This window comes from Bactrocera neohumeralis, chromosome 5, assembly GCF_024586455.1.
Source record: "Bactrocera neohumeralis isolate Rockhampton chromosome 5, APGP_CSIRO_Bneo_wtdbg2-racon-allhic-juicebox.fasta_v2, whole genome shotgun sequence".
NCBI classification, from domain to species: domain Eukaryota; kingdom Metazoa; phylum Arthropoda; class Insecta; order Diptera; family Tephritidae; genus Bactrocera; species Bactrocera neohumeralis.
In genome coordinates, this window is record NC_065922.1 from 59,738,554 (window position 1) to 59,756,791 (window position 18,238).

The 18,238-nt window shown below is 38.9% G+C and overlaps 1 pseudogene; it reads left to right on the forward strand.

Annotated features, from left to right (window-relative positions):
- The first annotated feature begins 15,169 nt into the window (after positions 1-15,169).
- LOC126759333 (uncharacterized) lies at positions 15,170-18,049 on the forward strand (annotated as a pseudogene).
- The last annotated feature ends 189 nt before the right edge of the window (positions 18,050-18,238 follow it).

The window sequence follows — 18,238 nt, forward strand, 5'->3', positions numbered from 1 at the left end:
TAGACCCTATATATTTTGTATGAAAATATATGAACTTTGGTATGTTTCTATCACTTCGCACGCTTGATTTATCTGTTTTCATGTTCGTTACATGTCCAAATTGGTTTGTATGTTTATCTAGGTCAAATACTTTAGCGGCTAGAGCGTTTTAAAGGTTAAGAAAAATCTAATTTTCTCAAAATGTTACATTTTTTGTGAACGCTATTGCCACGCCAAGCGTGAACAAGGCAGACAATTTGATTTCAACCAAATCGAGAGGTAAGAAATTTCAAAAAATTATCTATATTGTACAATATGAGCGTAAATACAACACGTATTTCCATACAAATGTATGTAAACTAGCCTAGGCCTAGCCAAGCACCAATTGACCTGTCCTTGGCAAATTGGAGCCGTGCTTCAATATGTTTCTTTATCAAATGTCTACGAACAGTTACGTCACTAACATCAAGATCTAGACGTTTCTTTATTTCTCTAGACGACGCTTTGGGATCTTTTTAGACGACTGGAATATGCCTTGATCGATTTTTTTAGTAGTTTTGCGTTTTCGTCTACGTGTTTCGGCTTTATTTTTGTAGGACAGGGCATTTGACATCATTCGATCAGAGTACCCGAGTATTTCTTTAATTTTTTTATAAGTTTTTCCGTTTTTTTAAGATTTTTGATGATTTCACGCTTTTCGTCGCTGCAGTGTTGTCCTCTACCCACTAATTAAAATAAATGACGTATCCTTTAAGAAATCCCATTGTTTTTATTTTTTGTACTTGCTTTTTAGTTTTTAACAGATTTTGCTTAGCCGTCCGGACAATGACCAAACTTTCACCATTCGTTCAATGACCGGGTACCCAGGTGGAGCAGATGTAGAAGTCGTTAGTATACTGAATAAAATTTTGTTTTCTGTGCAAATTGGCTACATGGCATAGGATATAACTACAGTACTAGTCCAATAAATTACGAACGAAAACAAAAATTTAATATTTTTAATACAATTTAATAATATTGAATATGATTCAATACAAAATATGATAATTTAAGTTTAATGTATATAGCATATAAAAAATAATTTTTTTTGAAACACGCCAAATATTTATGTTTTTATTAATGATTAAAGTTAGAACTCCGGATAATTTTTTTGTTCGTTCGTAATTTATTGGACAGGTACTGTATATATGGGGACATAGTCTATAGTTCTCGCAGAAATAACGAAAACGGAGTGCCAAGGTCAATGGATATTTAGGTACCTAAGTCGTCCCTCTCCCCTTTCCATTTCGGACGAAAAGAAAAAAAAAACGTGTTCAGTTGGAATTCTACAATGAAGATAATGACGAAGAAGAAGATTATGGAAGTGAAGATGAAGAGGATGAAGATGAAGAAAGTGAACATCAAGCTGAGAGACATAATATTGTGCGAGAAATATGTGGACCTAATAGAAACACCAATTTGTTGTCTAATCTAGACACATTTAAATTATTTTTCACACCGGAAATGGCTGATATCATAATGGACATACTAATAAAAAGGCAATCTCAACGTGTACAGCATATAATGAAAAAAATCCTGAAAAAAAAAACAATTGGAGTGGAAAAATCTCGAGCTGCAGAAATTTTATGCATTTTTGGCTATTTTGATAACTTCTGGCGCAAATAATTCAAATACTGACAATGCAAGGGAAATGTGTCAGCTGTATTCATATCCATTATATCGCGCAGCAATGAGTATTTTTTATCCATACCGTGGTCGAACTAGATTCACTCAATCCATTCCATCAAAGCCAGCTAAATATAGAATTAAAGTATGGTGGATATGTGATGCTGAAAATTCGTATCCACTTACTGGACAACTTTACACTGGGAAATCGAAAGATGGTCGTGAGAATGTTGGTGAAAGAGTTGTTAAAGACTTGGTGGCACCATACAAATGATCCGGTAGAAACATTACTATGGATAATTTCTTCACAACTCTTCCACTAGCATCTGTGTACTGACGTATTTTTTTCTGCTCCGCGTTCTTTTATTTTATCTTTATTAATGCCGTGTGTTTGCGGGCATAGAGTTGACCGTGCTCACCCCAAGATTAGTTGCCATAAATGCAATCAAATCTTTCACTTGTCGTGTGTGAATTTATCATAGGCTGATGTAGATTTCTATCTGAAATCTAAAAATGCTTTCTACTGTAAAGTGTGCGCGGTAATTCGGAGAAATTCGATTCGTTCGCCGCCTGCGTCGCCATCAGTGCGCAATACTCAGTGTACTCATAATTTAAGTTCGCAACAACAAAATGCTGAACAATCGAACAGTGAAGTAACTGAACCTTTTTTGGAGCATAGCAAACATAATAAAGAAAATGTAGTGCTTAATTCTCTTTTATTGGAAGTAAGTTCACTGAGAAGTGAACAAGCGAAGGCGCTCGCGTTAATACAGCAATTATGTGATGATCGTAATTCGTTAATCGCTAAGCTTAACGAACTCAAATCAGAGATCTGCACTGGGCATAAGAAATTGTGCTATAATGGCAAGTTCTCTGCACCAGCTTCGAATGTTCTCTTTGCTGCCGACCCCTCTCTCACTGCTGCGACTGCTGTTGGTACAAGTGACTCTACAATCGCTGCTCCTTCTAACGCTGCTGTTCCTGCTAATAATGTGTGTGGGAATTACCTCGCTCCCGCTACACCGCAGGCACTCTCTGCAGCTTCAACTACTGCCAACTCTATCTTTACTTCTACGACTATTGCGGGTACAAATGCTCCTTCGCCGAACGTTGTTGTTTCTGCTCCCATCGATAGTGTGAGTATGGATTATCTCGCTCCCGCTACTTCGAAAGCACTCTCGGCTGCTCCGTCTGCTGCTTGCTCCATTCGCTCTATTGCTGCTGATAATAATAGTGCCAATACATATGCTGACGCTGTTGGTAGGAACATCAACACTCACTCGAAAGCCAATAACAATCCAACAGTTGCTGCTAAACCAGTTCGCCCCCCTGTCGCTGTCAATGCTGCTCAATCTGTCGCCGTTGATGATTCTATTAACCTGAACTCTTCTACCTCAATTACTGCTAACAGAAATTTGAAGTTAAAAGTGAATACCAGGAACAAAAAATCCCCAGCCAATTCAACTGTTGTTGGTGTTATTGCCAATGTTGATCTTGATGTCGTCATACCCAAGAAATGGATTCAATTATCTTCCTTTAAGAGCTCAGTCACTGAGGAAGATATTATATCTTTTGTTGTTAAACATACTAATGTTGATAGAGAGCATCTTCTATGTTATAAATTAATTAAGAAAGATACCGATATGAATAATCTTAAGAGGATAAACTTTAAGCTAGGTGTGTCGCCATCTTTTTTTAATGTTGTTTTCTTCTCTTCAATGTGGCCTTCTGGCATTAAGTTGCGTCCCTTTAAGTTTTTTCCAAAGGGAGGGGAAAACAGTGCTGCAGATTAGTTGATGCGCCTGTTAATCGCGATTCTTCTCATGCGTTTTCTGCACCTTCCTTAACTGGCTCCTGTCTTAAGGTCTACTACCAATATTTATCGGGTATTAGGTGTAAATCAAATATTATTCGCAACTTTTCTTCACGTTTGGATTTCGATATTATCGTTATTGTTGAGACTTGGCTGAATTCTAGTTATTTTGATAGCGAATACTTTGACTCAAATCTCTATTATGTCTTCCGCAAGGACAGAGATCACGAAAAAACTGGCTGTCTAAGGGGGGTATGATAGGGTTAGGTGTAGGTGGCAAGAACGTTGGGACAATAGTCCTAACGGCCGAGTGACGTACGAGTACATTCGGGACGTGGGGTTCGTTGTGGATAACCCAGACTTCAGATTTTGTCTGAGTCTGGGTTTCCTGCTTACGGGGCATGGGCCTCTGAATGCATTTTTGCATCAGAGGCACCTATCGGATACGTCGGGGTGTTTTTGTGGTGCAGTTTCAGAAAACTGGTCGCATTTAATTGCGGAGTGCCCGATGTACTCGGACATTAGGGATCTGGGTGGTATGGGGATTAGCTGGACTGATGGACGATTAGATGTTAGTGGTGTGATCTCCACTAGTCGGAATACCGAACAGTTAGGGTCGTTTGCGCGTGAATTATTTAAGCGGCGAAGGCGGTTAGCTGGAAGTTAGGGTTAGTTTCTGTATGATTGGGGTGTGTAAGTGATGTGTGTATGGGGTCCAACCCCTGGCCACCAGTCCAGAGCCGTATGGAAGCTCAACTGGTAGTAGTTTCGGCTACGAGGTCTGACCGGAGACTTAATTCTGGTACCACGGGGAGCAGGAGCCCTTGGAGTTCGCTCCAACCTGCTCGTGCGGACTGGCCCCTCGGGGAGTATCGTGGTGGTTGTGGTTGAAACCCAAATCGCGGGAAGAACTGGCTTTGTCAGTTGAATGTGGAGTTGCATTGCAACCGGGTGCCGGACCCAAAGCACGGCAGAGGTTTTAGATGGGCCTCGAACCCTACCAAGGTGGTTAGTGTGTCCATTCCACACTGCCAATTGGTACTGAAAATGCTTTGCATTCTCAGGGCGCTGATCAACGCATTGATTTGATCCGCTGTGCTTTTGAGCGCCGTGGAGTAAGGCTGTCGTCAGCAGGTGCCCACGTAAAACACACCGGACGTTGTCTAAGGGGGGTGGAGTTCTCTTAGCAGTTCATCGCAAATATCGTTCTCGCTTAATTATGCTTGAGAATGAAGATTCTATTCTGGACCAACTATGTATCTGTGTCAATGATGCTCTGTTCATTGCAGTCTCATACATCCCTCCTAATAGTCCGCTAGAGTTGTATAAGTTGCACGCAAATAATATTTCCTCACTGGTATTAAATAAGGTGAAAGAGAATAATATTTGTGTTTTGGGTGACTTTAATTTAAGCAATATCGTCTGGTCTGGTTGTTCCTATAGTCCTACTCTTATTCCTTCAAATTTTTCGTCTTCTCAGGAGTTATTTCTCATTGATAGCTTGCTTGGTCTCAATCTGATTCAAATCAACTCATATTCAAATAGTCTCGATCGATTTCTTGACTTAGTCTTTCTCAGTGATAATTTAAAATTTAGGTTTCTTGATGGATTCTCTTCAATTACTCCAGCCACCATCCATCATTCTCCGCTAGCGTTTGAGGTGGATACTTATCTTTTCGCTCCTGTTAAACCTATTGATGGGCTTAGTTTTAATTTTGCACTTTGTGACTTTGAACGACTCAACAATCAGCTCTTTGAAATTAAATGGGATGATTTACTATCGGGACGTAATACAGCAAATAGTTTCTCCATTTTTAGGAAATCAATTCAGGAATTTTGTCATTATAATATCCCGCTCAAACACATACAACCATATAATGAATTGGATAAGTTCCTCTATAAAAGGTTTATTAATAACACGGTGTCTACAATTAAGTCGAAGTTCTTTTGGAACTTTGTAAAATCTAAAAGAGCGAATTCGGCCATTCCCTCTACTTTACGCTGGGGTGATAAGTCGGCATGCATTCCGGTCGAAATCTCCAATTTGTTCGCTGAATTTTTCAAATCGAACTATGTTCTAGATGATCCTGGTACTAGTTCCACTTTTTCAGCTGATTACTTCCCATCCATAAATTTTGGCTCACTGTGTCTTTCACAGGACGATATTGCCAAATTGGATTTGGACGGGCTTCCGCCCGTACTTATAAAAAATTGTAATGCCTTAGTATATCCTCTCATGCTTATCTTCAGTAAATCTCTCGCCACTGAGGATTTTATTTCTGATTGGAAATTGACATGCATTACCCCTATTCATAAAGGTGGTAGAAAGGATGATGTCTCCAATTACACTGTGGAACATTTTTCGGATTATTGCCTGGGGGGTGAGTAATTCCAAGTCAGGGTAATGGTACTAGGTCAGTATAGTAAAACCCTCAAAGGGTTTGGCGTTCATATGTGTCAGTTTTTTTATGACCTTTTAAATTTTGCGTATGAACGACGCTTATTTTATCGCCAATTGGGCAGAGAGCTGTGTACTCCATTCGTTGAAAATCGTGCGAATAATGCACAAATTATGAGGCATTTCTCAACGAAAGTTGCGATTGAATCTCTTCTTGGTCGAGCTGTCAATCCAAATACGCAGCCAACATCATCTGTATCATTGAGACCTCAGAAGCAGCGCGATTCAACTGGAAGGAAAAAGATTACTGGTCTATGCTATGAATGTCTTCAAAGTGAATTCAAAAAACGTCGCAAAACTAAAAAAATATGTTCAGTATGTGAGAAACCTATTTGTGATGAACACTGTATTACAACCACGACATGTGAAGGATGTACAGAATAATTTAATATACTTTAATTCTTATATAGCACTGTATCATAATAAATAAAACAATTTAAATAAAAATGTATTATAACACTTAGTAGCTCACACTCCTCTTTTTGTGAACAGCGAAATAATGCAAATAATGTAAACAGCTTCAGTTTATACTTTGTGTTTTATTCGCGGAATACCGTTAGAAATAATGGGTTGTCAAAAAAGTCCTGCGGTATTTTTATTGAATTTTTTTTTTTTTATTGGAATTGAAATGAGTTTTTGATGACTCATGCCCAGCTCTTGACCGAAGCTACGGCTGCTACTATGCCGGTCTCTTTCGACCAATTCAGCGATTTTATCGCAATTTTCGACGACAGGCCTTCCGGAGCGTGGTGCATCTTCGACCACCTCTACACCAGAACGAAAACGTTGAAACCATCGTTGTGCGGTGGAAATGGAAACTGTATCGGGTCCATAAACTGCGCAAATTTTATTGGCGGCTTGAGATGCCTTTTTGCCTTTATCGTAGTAGTACTGTAAAATATGCCGTATTTTCTGTTTATTTTGCTCCATGTTTGCGACGCTATAACTCACGAACGACTTAAAAGAAACGACAATCAATCAAACACGTGTTAGCGCGTGAAATGAGCTTTCCAAAAAGGTATAGCATGACCCGATGCGCCGAATAAAACTAGATCTACGCGCTTTCAGCGCCAACTAGCGAAAATACCGCAAGACTTTTTTGACAAACATTATTTCTTGAAGAGTGCTTGACGCTCATAGTCTGACATGGTACATTTTTTGGATTAAATATTTTCCTCAGGGGCACTCCTATTATTTTGAACACAGCAGTATGTATACATATATAGTATTAATTAATTTTAACAATTAGTTTAAGAAAATAGGTAAAGTTTTTACAATTAAATAACACTGAGTGAAATTTGTGCAACAAATACTTTTGTAATGTATAGCACAGGTAACCTATGTGCTAACAAATGCACATGTTATAGGGAACACATAGGTAACTCATTCGCTAAAAAAATGTGTTACCCTTAACAGACTGTAATGAGATTTAATAACCAATGTATATCATTCTCTTAACACAAATATAAGAAAAAAGGTACGCATATAAGGGTAACTTAGAACAAGCAGCATGGCATAATTGCAATTGGTTACAGCGAGAAAACCATTGAACATCAAATGGCAAAGTGTTATTTTTTTCTCACTCTCTGAACAAAAATAACAAATAGTTTAACGTATACAAAAGTGCACAATAACAAGTCGCTTACACGTTTGCTTACTTAGCTTCATTTCTGATTTATGCTTCATCTCCGAGGTACATACATATTTATATTGAAATCAATCGAACATAAAGCTCTTTATTTATCATATTGGTGCTGTTAAAAGGGACAATAACCATAATTTTACAAACGAATGACATAATCAATTATCGTTTAAGCAAAGCAACGAAATTTAATATTGCAAATATATACTAGAAGGCTCGAGTGTTTCATAATTTCGCCATAACCATTGTTTAAATGTACGTTAATTTCATTGGATAGAGTAGAGCAAAAAATTACTTATCTGTCAAAAATCACCAGACAGTAGTAAATTATCACAACTGAGTTCTTGCAATGTTTCGAGAATATTTGAGAGTCATTGTGCACTCATCCCAAATTATGATTGAACTTTTTTTAACACTGCAGTTAATCCGCTATTTTTTATGTATAATAACATGTCGCATTTGATTTGTTAGGGATGTCTGTGCGTCGTACATAGGAGCATTTTCCTTCAAAAACCGGACAAAAATGAAAATTACAAACTTCAGCGATGCTACTCAAAATTGATTTTTCTTAGTACCTAAGTAACCGTTCTACAATGAACCGATTAAGTAGTAGTCGGAATCTAGATTTTGTTCAGAACGCACGTGTTTATTCGTGAAACTCTCTAGTGTTCTCGAAATTGCAAGTGGGTTTTATGTTCCGTGAAGCGAATTCTGGAAAATATTTTTTATGGATTCTGGACAACATGGTATATATTTAACATTAATGATATACAGATTAATTTAGTTAAAGTATTATTTTGTTTTTTTTTTTCGGGAAAACAATGAATCATTAAAAAAACTATTTTTTTTTTATTTTTAAGAAATTAGTGTTTTTGTTATAGTGTCGGGCGAGGTCGAGCTTTGAATAACTTTTCTTAGTAAACTACGTGGTTTCTACTTAACATATAAGCATAAACATTTTCCCCGTCTTTCTTCCCTTTAAAAAAATCGCGTTGAATTCGGTTGGTCACTTGCATAAAATGGTACCGCTCTATTTATTTTTTTTTTAATTAAATACTAAAATCCTGCTAAATAATTATATGCGGGTGGTATATAAGGACTGCGTCGAATAAAATTGTCCGTTATAAAAATGAAAAAATCTTTTAAACCAGCTGTCCAATTTTTATAAACTAAAATATTTTATTAAAAACATTTATTTTAATTTTGAAAAACTGAAGAATAAACCAATAATTATGTATATTATTAATAAATATTTTTATTTTTTCCGGAACCCCGTCCATTAGTGCTTTTATGGTAGTGTCCGATACTCTCATAGCTGCTGAAGACCACTTTCTTTTACAATTTTGAAGGTCTTTGGTCACTTTTTTTGTGGCCTTCATCTCCCTTTTTACTAAAGCCCAGTATCTCTCAATCGGCCTTAGTTCTGGACAGTTAGGTGGATTTGCTTCTCTTGGTGCAGAAAGCACTCCATTCCGTTGGAACTACTCTAAGGCTGTTTTGCTATAGTGACATGAAGCGAGGTCAGGCCAAAAAAACGAGGACACTTCATGTTGGCTTAAAAATGGGAGCAATCTCTTTTGTAAACGTTCCTTAACATATATTTCGGTGTTTATTGTACCCGATGTAACGAATGAACTGCCCCTTTTGCCACAACTGCAAATTGCCTGCCACACAAGAAATTTCTTTGGAAATTTTGTCACCTTTTTGGCTTTGAATTTTTCAGCAACATTACCTCGAAAATCGGCTGTATAAAATTCCTGTCCAGGTAGCTGAGAAAAGTCCGCTAAAACGTGAGAAAAGTCCGCTAAAACGTAGGTCTCGTCATCCATTACGCAATATTCGAATTTATTGACAAAATCTTTCCTCAGCTTCTTAACTCGTTGTTTTGCGGTTTCGTTCTTGACGGCGCTTCTATCCGGAACTTTCTGTACCTTGTACGTCTTCAGCCTAGCCGTCCTGCGTACGAAAGAGTCTGAGCAGCCAGCCTTCCTCGCCAATTTCCTGCCCGTAATGCTTGAGTCTTTCTTGAGAATGGTAACAACGTTCTTCGTCTTCTCTCGATCATGTGGCCCCGTCTTTTTACCAGAACCTTTCTTCCTGGCAATACGCATATCTTCCTTAAAGAGTTTAACAACGTGAGAAATGGTTTTAGAGTTAGCCCCTACATCTTTGGCAATATTTTTAAACGACCACTGCGGTTTCTTTTGAAAAAATTTAATAATTTTTTCGCGCACTTCCACTTCGCTTGCCATTTTCGCGTTAAATAAATTTTTATTGACTCTAACGGATGCATAATATTTTTTGGCATTTATTTCAGAGCTACTACGATAAAAATTTGTTTAATTAAAATTTTTAATTGCACGACATGGAAAAAAAATTAACGGACAATTTTATTCGACGCAGTCCTTAGATGGTATAAGGGGGCTCTATCGGAGCCGGTGTGAAAATTGGACAATGGGCGTGGCACCGCCCACTTTCTGTAGAAATCCCATATCTCGGGACCGGACTCACAGATTTCGACAAAATTTGGAACGTAATATTCCTTTCATATTCCTATGTTACTCTCTGCAAATGAGCGAAATCATACTACAACCACGTCTACTTCCCATATAACACAATTTAAAATTCCATTTGATTCTTTCAATTCCCAGTACACAAATAAAGAATCAATTAATATATCCGAATAAAATTTTGCGGTAATAATTCCCTTAAAGTAAGCCACCTTTTGACCAATAATTGTGCAAACCCAACCAAACCTGTTCAAGCCCCTAGGTACCGACCATGTGGACCCGATACCTATAGTTCGACTTTTGACCGAAAATATCGTTCAATGTGTGATATATGAAATTGAAATTCGCACAGAATCCTTTCCTGGCAGTAGTACTTTACTCGGTCAAAAATGGGTTAAGTCTGGTAAATTCTTTCCTCAGCCCCCATATACCTAATATGAAGACTTTCGAACTTATAGGTGACCTTATGCTGGATATATCCGCCAATATTTGGGCCAACTCAATGAAAATTGCAGAACATGTTTTATTCATAACAGTGTTTCTTTGCGCGTAAAATAGATATAATTGCGCGAAAACTTGAAAAACCAAAACCTCCCCACAAACTATTACCAAGATTTTCGGACATCACACTTAACCTTGCTCCATATGATTGGTGATAGTATGTAAGGTACCTTAATGAAACCGAGCTAACATTTTTTTGAGTATGTAGCATATTACTAGTATGTGGGATGAGCAAAAATAGATAAAATCTGGTCGGCACTACCTCCTACTCATATATTCAATATTAAATGTTCGGTTGCACCCGAAATTAGCCCTTCCTTACTTGTTTTATTTTAATATATTACATTATTATATTCAATCATGCATTTTTATTCATTTTCATTCATAAAATCACTTTAAATAATTTTGTTTTTTGAGACCAAATGCGTCTTGCTTCCTTCTTCAACTATCGGTATCTACCCCCGCACGTGCTGTGGTCAATCGTAACTTTGCGGGGTAGGCAGTCTGATTTCTCTCCGTTGCGACACGGCACTCCTCATCGTACCAGCTGTTCTTTTGCATTTTCGGAAAACCAATGGTACGTAAGGAGCTTGAAATGCCGTCCCACAGTTCCCTTATACCAAGTTGTTGACGACTGCTCTCAGAGAGCAGGAGTGCAAATCAAGTAGAAAATCGTTCGGGTGTCTATTGTGATTGTAACTTCTCGACGTGGAACCTTTCTTATGTTTGTTGACGTGCGCTTTTTGCTGCACAGTCGAGGGTGTGAATCTTGACTGCAACAAGTTATTGGTCCGAGTCGATGTTAGGACCTCGGGACGTAATCACATCTAAAACACTGGAGACGTATCTTCCATATCTCACAACATGATTGATCTGGTTGGTGGTTTTTCGATATTGGAATCTAGTACTACAGATAACCATCTTTCGGCCCCCGGGCGAAGTCGATCAGTCTCAACCAATTTGCTGATGTTTCATCTTATATGCTGAATTTATCAACCGTAGTGCCAAAGATAGCTTTTTTGCCCACCCTAGCTTAAAGTCGCCACGTACGATTTTGATATGGAGGCGAGGACTGCTGTCATATGTGCGCTCCAAGTGCTAATAGAAAGCATCTTTGGTCATATCGCCCTTCTCTTCCATCGGGGCGTGGGCGCAAATCAGCGATATGTTGAAGAACTTCGCTTTGATGCGGATTATGGCCAGACGTTTATCCACCGGAGTGAATGACAGTACTTGGCGACGCAGTCTCTCTCCCACCACGAGTCTCACACCGAATTTGCGCTTCTTTATATGGTCAATGTGTTAAATGGCACAAGGACCTACTCGCCTCAGTCCTTGTCCCATCAATCGCCTTCACTCTAACGAGGACATCGTCCTTAATTCGTTGGCTATGGTCGTTTTCATGGTCGTTTTCAAAAGGAGGGTCTCTCATCAGAGGCTGCTGGAAATTCTTCATTGGGGCGTTTTTTACGTGGCGGGTCCCAAACCCAGCTCACCCTGTGGAAGGGATGTTTCGCCGTCTCACTTTAGCTCGGCATCAAATGGATGTTCTTTGGCTACCCAGAGGATACTTGGTCTAGAACCGGAAGTCGTGTGCTGCTTGAGTCATATATAAAAGAATCGTTACTGGCTACTCTGAAGGAAATGGCTCCATTGTCCCTAAGTTTTTAGAGTTAATAAATTTTACTTGCGCTCTTTCCACACTATATAAAGCAATCACTGCAATACGACATTCGTTAGCCCCCACACCAAGTAAATAAGCGAAAGCAAACTCAGAACTGATTATTATATCTAAGTAGACACTGCATACATATTTCCCTTAAACGAAAATTATATTAAAATAATCCTCAAATGAAATATATCTGTCATAATCTTAACGGAAGAGACTAAATTTTATATATTGACTGAAAAGTATTAACTCGATTTTATCTATTTTGGCATTACTACAGCAAAATAAGAGAAGTGTTGGATTTTAATATTTAGTGGGATAGCCCTTGTTGACGGCTCTAAGGCAGTCGGTCATCGATTCCACAAGCTTTTGGGTAGATCTTACATAAAATTTTATCCACTCCTCTTGAAGAACTTTTTTTTTGCTGGAAATGAAGTGCTTCAGACACGCCCAATTTTTTATGCTTGGCTTCAGATTTGAAATCTATATACGCACATTGGTTCATAACTTGTTCTATTATTGACTAGAAATAATGTAGATGGTATTAGTAGTAGTCAGCCACAGTAAAGTTTGGATGGGTACTCTAGTTATAGAATGAAAAGAAAAACTAGAATAGCAGAGCAATATTACGGCGATCTATACTTTTTTATTTCACAAAGTCAACTAATTGATCATATGTCTTTTTATACATTTTTAAATATTTTCTGAAAATTAACGGCATATTTCCAGTAATTTCGCTAATAAAAACTGAGATTTAATAGGCCTATTCAGTTTCCTTTCCTTTTTATTCAAAAATTCACTTTCATAAAGAAAAAACAAAATATAATACATTTGTAATTTTGCATGATTAAATATTTGACAAACTGTACATTCAATTTTATTATAATAACATATAAACTATTTAATACAGTGGTATTGAAATCTAAACTAAAAATGAGTGAATTAAAAAAATAATGATTTTTCAAAATCTAAACCAAAAATTTATATTTTGGCTTTGTGATTTATTTATAGATATGACAAAATGTAAACCAACGGAAAGTCTCGCCTTCAAAAGGATAACGTAGAATCTAACAGTATTGTGGAAATACGCTGCAACAGGGACCACTTCCCATTAACTTCCAATTTGTTGTTGTTTTTGTAGCGACAGAATTCTGCCGAGTTGACAGTCCTTGACCCAAAAAAAAATTCGGATCCTTTGCGGTTACGTAGGCTCGACAGTTGTAGGGATGGTAAAATTTCCAGTCAAAACGTTTGGTTCAAGAAAGCAAGACAGCACCACAGGGAAGGTCATCGTTGCCGTATAAACATTATACATACATACATAGATACATACATACATATGTTCTTTTTGCCTTTTCGCAGGTCCTGCCGGTTACCGCCTTGAAGTTTTTTTTGAACTTTTACTTTGACAATAATTGCGTACGTAAGCAGAGTGTTGGAGCACTTGGCTGTAAAGTAATGTTAAATCTAGTAAAACAAAACGAAGAAATACGCAAAATAATTTTTTTTGACGAAATGGAGGATTCTACAAAAAATCGATCCTTTGCCAAAATTTCGGCCTTAAATTGTTAATAATAAAAAAATATTTATGGGCGAGAAAAAACATTAGTTTAATTATAAAAAATATATTTAAAAAGCTCGTGTTAAAATTTAAGAAAAAACATCTTTAACTTCCAAGCACTCTGAAACGCCTTTTCAAATTTCCGTGTAGTTTCGAAAATATTGACCGGAACGATATGAAATTTTCTGTGTGTATTCTTAAATATATGTACATTAAGAAAATAGAATAAAAAAAATTATTATTTTTTTTAATTCCAACTTGATACAACCCATTAAAGCTTAAAACCTTAGGGTTGATCAATTTGATTTACCCGCAACTCTACATTTATCTTGACGAGCTTTTGGTGATACAAACATTCTTCTAAATGTAAATATACTATCTGCAAAATGCCGCGAAAATTATTTATAATACATAGTTCGAAGACCGATATATTTAGATGCAAAATTTTTAAAATTATAGTCAAGATTTTGTTATATACGAATTATTTTAACAATAAAATAACAAAAGTTTGTATGGCTGCTATATACTATTGTGATCCCATCTGAATTTCTGCGGATATTGGCACCATTGCCTTAAACTATAACCCATGCCAAAATATCTCCATTTAAGCACTTGATTCCAATCGTTCAGTTTTTAAAGCAGCTATATGCTTAACGATCCGATCTGAACAATTTTGGGAGAGCCTTAGAATACCGTCGAGAATGGTTCCCACGACAGCCGATTCTACGCACCGGAATTGACCCGAATTTAATCGGACCAAGGGCTGTTTTTTCGGTTCCGTTTGGATCGGTAAGTGTTAATCTATGTTTGCCGTCATTGCAGCAATGCCTTGCAGCATAATTGCTCCGTATCCTCCTGACTCGTGCTGGCATTGAGTCCAACCCGCGCCCGGAGGAATTTTTCTGCTGCATTTGCGCAAAAAGGCTCCATCCAAACTCCACCTCGGTCAGGTGTAACACATGCAATGGATGGAGCCATTTTAAGACCTGCTCAGGCCTTAGGACTCACAGGGAGTGGACCACGAGTTACTAGGCCCCATGCTGCCAACGCAACACTGCGACACTTGCCTCTACGGCTGTGCAATCTGCACATAGTTCGCGCGCCGCGCTGCCACTCAACCCGAGTGGCCAACAGAGGCGGCAGTGCAGTATCGTCTAATCGATGAAGACATCGACCGCAGGGTATAGATATCCGGTCAGGCGATGTCGAGCTCGAAATATTTAATACATACATCCCCCAGTTACATGTTGCCCTACAGGATATCACCCGAATATAGGCGCGCTACTTCGTGGTGAAAACCGTTTGGTACTAGGCGACTTTAACTCGTACCACGATCTTTGGCATTCCTGCCAGTCAAACGATCGTAGGGGGATGGAGCTGGTTGAACAGATTGACGATTCGACTTTCTGCACAATGAATGACGAAGCCCACGCCATTGTTATGGGTACCTGTAATAGCTCCCTCGATATTACCATTGCTAGTGGTGGTCTGATAAATAGCACAACCTAGCGGCCTATACTAACTCTCGCATCAGACCATCTGCCCATAATTATCTCGATTGTGAAACCCCCTGATTTTGTTTCTGTGGACAATCCCATCTTCGTAACTTTAACAAAGCTAATTGGGTCGGTCTCAGAATTTACCGACAGCACCTTCATCGCTCTACCCATTCCTACGGACGTATCCGTTGGCGAACGTCGTTTCCGCAAGTTAATCGCAGCAGCTACCGCTCGCTTCATCCCGGCCTGAAGAATAGCGGAAATCCGCCCCAAGCAGCCATTTTAGCTAATGAGCGCGACACCTTACGCCATGCCAATCCCGGGGATCCCCGAATAAAGGATCTCGATTTAGAGATTCGACGAATGGTAAACCATCATAAGCAGACGAAATGGATAAAGCACCTGAAGTCCTGCAACCTCTCCACCGGTGTGAGTAAGCTTTGGGCTACTGTCAAGGCTTTGTCTAACCCGAAGAGACATGACGACCGAGTTGAAGTTGGTCATGCCTCTTCGAACCCGAAGATGTGCGCGAGCTATTTTAGTCGGCAATTTACACTGCAACCTCCGGTAGACAAAACGAAGCGATGTGTTAACCGACGGCTGCGCAAAATGCCAAACGACTGCGCGCCACTTACTTTCACCGATGAGGAGGGTCAGAATGCCATCAACAAATCAATATCATCTAAATCCATTGGCCTTGATGGAGTCAACATGCTTATACTAAAACATCTAGGCTCGACGGAAGTAAGTTATCTCACCAAGGTCAGATAGTTCGTGGCCTCAAATAGAAACCACCTTGTGATAGAACGATCCTCGTAGCGTTGCACTTGTCAAAAGCTTTTGACATATTCAACTACACAACGCTTTTCCAGGACATCGAGAAAACTACGCTCCCTCCGGGACTGAAGAAGTGGTCCATGAACTACCTGAGCGGTCCACTTTCTTCCGTACTATTTCGAGGTGAAACATCTAAACTGAGAAGAATCAAACAAGGGGTACCGCAGAGTGGTGTCCTCTTCCCGCTTCTGTTTAACTTCCAAATCTCGAAACTCCCACAGCCACCAGGGGGAGTTTCCATAACCTCGTACGCAGATGACTGTACGGTATTGACGTCGGTAATGGAATATATAGTATTATTGCAGTTGATGGCGTCAAAATTTCGACTGTCAATAATCCTAAGATTTTAGGTGTAACTTTTGATAGTCTATGCTCCTTCACACCCCATGCCAAGGTACAGAGCCGCAACAAAATCCTCAAGTCGCTAGCCGGCAGCACATGGGGAAAAGACAAAGAAACGTTGTTGGCAACATAGAAGGCAATCGGCCGGTCGGGCCTCAATTACGCCGCACCAATATGGTCGCCTGGATGCGGTGGTACGCAGATGAGGAAACTCCAGATCTGCCAGAACACTGCACACCGGACCACGACAGGATGCCTCTTGATGTCTCTCAACGAACACCTACATAGTGAGACACGTATGCTCCCAGTTAAGGAGCATAATGAACTCCTCTCCAAGCAGTTGCTGCTAGGATGTTTTCGTAGAAATCACACTTGTAGCCACCTGCTTGGAGCGGAACCGCCTCCTAGGAGCTAACTACGTCGACATCGTACAGTACGCCGACCGGTACAGTACGCCGACCGGACTTCGGACTGACTTCCGCCATTCACAGTGGAGCTATCAACACCTTCACCGACTCCCTACCAAAGAATGGCGTTCTTGGAGTCAAGCCACCACCCATCGCAGACGAAGAGCTCGAGTTGCCGCAAGAAACACGAGTGAACCTAGCGCAGCTTCGTTCTGGATATTATAGTAGGTTAAAGTCCCACTTATCCAGAATAGACCCAGACATAACCAATATATGTCCTGCATGCAACGAATTTCCGCATGACACTGGCCACCTCTTTGCATGCCCTGCCAACCCTACTCATCTAACACCCCTTTCCCTTTGGACCGACCCCGTCGAAATAGCACGTTTCCTGGGCCTCCCGCTATTTAAATTTTTCATTTATTTAAAGTCCATATTTTTCGATTTAAAAAGTATTTTACTTTTATATAGATCACTTTTATATACTCTTCACTAATTCTTTTTTATACATTTAATACATATTATAATTGTAAAAAACATTGTATTCAATAAGTAAATATCTGTTCATTTATATTTTTAACACAATAACAAAACGGCTGCAAACTGACAAATAGCCAGTGTTAAAGCGCTTGCAACTCATTTGTGCGCTGGCGGCCTGCGGTCGAACCGATACCGGTTTCTTTATTAAGAAAAGAAAAATACTGCAATATATTTTTTAATGTACATCGCCGACACGATTCCGTCGAGGACTGAAAACGAATTTCGGTAAAAATGGAGTGTGTGCTAATAGGGGAGCTACTCCAGAGGGGGATTATATCGTATATCTTTTCGCAAAAAAAAAAACACATTTTGCACATACCAGTGTTGGACCGACAAGGGTTAGTTTTGGAAACGAGGCCGAAGTACACCAACCCAAACAGGAGTTTTACACAAAAAAAATCTGACACAATTCCGATTAAAAAATGTGCAGGATTACAGATACCGCAAACGCTTAGTTTACGAGATATTCGATTACAAAGTTAAAAAATTCCTAAAATTCGAACATTTCAACAAGCTAATTCACTACATTTAACACACTTAATGCAGGTTTTTGACTTCAAATTCAATTAATTAAACGTTAAACATTTAAACAAATTCACAATTTACACTTTTTGCAGGTTTTATAAGTAAGAACTCTATATTTTAAAAATTACTTTTTACACTCGTAGTGAGCAGCATTTATGTGCTAACAATTATGAGGAACTGGAGCGCTGACATATGATTATAAGCAAATATGAGCAATTCGCTGAAATTTCTCTTTTTCGCTATAATTCCTCTTTTTTTATTTAGCAATCTTAGTTCTAGTAAAAACATGC